Source organism: Suncus etruscus, chromosome 4 (assembly GCF_024139225.1).
Source record: "Suncus etruscus isolate mSunEtr1 chromosome 4, mSunEtr1.pri.cur, whole genome shotgun sequence".
NCBI lineage: Eukaryota > Metazoa > Chordata > Mammalia > Eulipotyphla > Soricidae > Suncus > Suncus etruscus.
Window position 1 is genome coordinate 159,113,754 of NC_064851.1, and position 3,390 is coordinate 159,117,143.

General features: G+C 48.1%; 1 pseudogene; it reads left to right on the top strand.

The window, feature by feature from the left end:
* The first annotated feature begins 266 nt into the window (after positions 1 to 266).
* On the top strand, positions 267 to 3,121 carry LOC126007293 (R3H domain-containing protein 2-like; annotated as a pseudogene).
* Positions 3,122 to 3,390: the final 269 nt, after the last annotated feature.

Genomic DNA, 3,390 nt, shown 5'->3' on the forward strand with positions numbered 1-3,390 from the left:
CGAATCCCCTGGCTCAGAGGTTTATCTATCCTTTTCCAGACCCCTCCCAGAAATGGGAGGTCTTGCAGGTAGTTACACCTATTATCCGGTTCCCAAGACCCCTCCCAGATATGGGTGGGTCTTAGGGTCTTTGCACCCAACTTCAGGGTTTTAGCTAGGTACACCAACAGTCCTGAGCCAGAAATAAGTTTTGAGCACTATGAGATGTGGTTAAAATAAACATCAGCATCACCATACAGAACCTACGTTTTAAAGCTAAAGTTGGTATGAAGTCTAGTTGTAGCCTAGTTGTATGTGAATAATCCTCTGTCCCCACTGCTGATGGGCCACTAGAAACTCAGGGTAGCATTCAGTTGCACATCACCTATCACTGACAAGGAAGAAGAAAAGTCCACAAAAGAATACTAGAACAACAATAAGAAAAGGTTCCAGGAAGGTGCTGTCTAGAGATTCCAGCCAAGAATATACAGACTCTACTGGGATAGATCTACATTTATTTTTTGTAAATATTTTGAGAAAAATTCAAGGGACAGGATGATGCTGTTAAAATTAGAACAGGAGATTCTGGAGTTTATTAATGATAACAATAACCAGTTCAAGAAGTTCCCTCAGATGACTGCCTATCACCAGAAGCTTTTACACCAGGTAGCCGCCTATTCGGGCAAACTGGGAAAGCCGTCATCATCAACAAAATCAATAACACAAGAATTCCTACATAGAGGTTCTCAGAATATATAAAAACGGAAAATTCAAAATTTCAACAGAGATTCATTCTCAAGAGAGATGATGCCAGTATGGGACAGAGAGGATAACCAGATCAGAGTTCTATTGCAGAATGGAAGGAGGAGCAAGTCAATAGAAGAGAGAAAGGAGAAATACCAAAGGGTCTAAGAAAGAATATTTGTCCAAGAGACGACTTGACCAGAACAGATATCTAAATGACATGAGGCTGGGCGGCGGGGATTGTGAAGGTCTGAGCTACACCTCTAGCAATTGCCAGAGCAGCAGACAGTAAACTCAAATCCCTGGAACCACTGCCTTGGAGCAGCACTGATGCTGATGGTTTTGTTCGAAACTTGCATCCCTGAGTCACCAAAGCCAGCAGTTTCAGTGCAATCACTATCTTCATCCAAGTTTATAGCATTGGGAGCAGTAAAGGTGGAAGCACAGAAAGAATCTCTCTCTTGGCCAGGCATGGTGGTAGGTGCTCCGGAAGTGTTCCACCAAGGGCCACAGCTGTAGTACAACGGTAGGGCACGAGGCTGACCCAGGACAGACCTGGGTTCGATCCCCAGCATCCCATATGGTCCCCCAAGCCAGGAGCGAATCCTGAGTGCATAATCAGGAGTAACCCCTGGACGTCACTGGTTGTGGCCCCAAATTAAAAAAAATATATATAGTGTGCAATCAGGTTCCCTCATCCCAGTCTGTCCGGGGCCTTCTTCCTTGTACAGCAGCAGCAACTTCTTCCTCTCCCACCCATGCAATGCCACCCCTCAAAAATCGCATGATCTCACAGGCAGATGACCTCAGCAATCCCTTTGGATAAATGAGTCTTAGCCACCAAGTTTCTACTGAAGCGGCTGGCCCATCCTAGCTCTGTTCCAGCCCTTACTCATCCTGCAGCACCTTCAGCACATGAGCTTCATCATGGATTCTCCACTACAGCCCCTCCCTGTTTCCAGCTATTTCACCCTGAGGCACACACCCCCTACTCAGCAAATCCTGCCACCCCAAAACTACATGCAGATCCAGGTTTCTTACTATCCCCCTGGACAGTATCCTAACTCCAACTAGCATATTAACCTCTCTCAGACCCCAGCCTCTAGTCCCCAGCATGATCAGCAGCTGCTTCAACCATCTCAGCAGCCTGATTTACAGCTCATGATGCCTAACCAGCAGCAGACAGCTTACCAAGGCATGATTAGGGTCCAGCAGCCACAGAAATAGGGCCTCCCCAACAACCAGAGGTATAAACAGCCTGGGGTGGAGGGCAGATACAAGGCCTGGTGACTCAGTACACTCTACTGCCTTCTTTCCAAGTATCAGGGGGTATGACCACAAAATGTGGTCCAGTCACCTTTCCAGCAACCTATGTTGGTCCCTGTGACTCAGTCAATGCAAGGAGCCTCCCAGCAGGGTGCATTCCAATACACTACAGCACGATCCAGCCCCTTTGTGGGATTTCTGCAACCTCCTGGTTCTGAGCAGTTTTATATGCCTCAGTCTCCCTGCAGTCCACCACAGATGCAACAGCAGTACTCAAGATTATTACCATCTGAACCAGGTGTGGTGCTTATACAACTAAATGTACCAAGTGGACTCTAGCCCCTACAGAACACACCTCTGGTCCAGTGGAGTCACTGAAAATATTGCAGTGATCACAGTGATTACAGGATCAATGGGCACAGAAACCTGGAAACCTGCACAATCCTGACAACAGTGCCCAGGCCAGCTCACAACTCAACAGCAGCCCTGGAACATCTCCTACCCAGTCTCCAGCACCTTCTCCTGTTAACCTCAGCAATGCCTGCACAGGACCAACTTCCATCAGTCTTCACATAGGTCCCCTGGAATGGGGCCCCAGCACAAGGTGATGAATGCTACTCACTCTTGGGCCAGCAACTACAGTGTCCATCTGCTCCTTCCCCTTGCTCCATGGCCAGCTGTCTTATACAGTGCACTGGAGGCAGAATGGATTGAAGCATGAAAACCAAAGCAAGAGTCTAGCACTCAAATCTGCCTCCACTGACCTAGGGACAATAGACATTGTCCTTAGACAGGTGCTCGAGGTGACAGATCTCGAGGTGAGGGCATCACCTGGACAAAGACGGATAAACTCTCCTCTCAGCTTGCCATGTCCAGTGTCAAGATCCAATGGCTCAAAGAGACTCAGGGACAGCCTGGGGGGAAGGGAGGTGGAGGATACAATGGTGGGACTGCTGAGAATAGCCAACACATGGACCTCATTGCCTTGTACACCGTCATGACTATGTTCTCCAGCCCCCTGGCTGCCCAAAGTACCTCCCTTTGCCTCAACAATTCTGTGAGTTGCTTCAAACTTCATATGGCCAAAAAGAACTATGACCTGAGGATCTTGGAGTGAGCCAGCTCTCAATAAATGGAGAAGAAAACCATCCAGTGGTGGTGAGGCAGGGTGAGAAGGCACCAGACACACATGGACAGAGGCAGAGTAAGAACTGACCCTGAACTGACTCCTGGCTCGGGTAAAAGATGGGAAGAGAATCCACACTGGCACTGGACTCCTCACTCCCTGACATGGGTTCCCTCTTTTCCCCTGACCCATACTGCTGCTTCCCTCTTCCTTCCTGTCCTCTTCAGTCACTTTTTTTAAACTCTCCTTACACCATGAAATTAATTTGATACTTT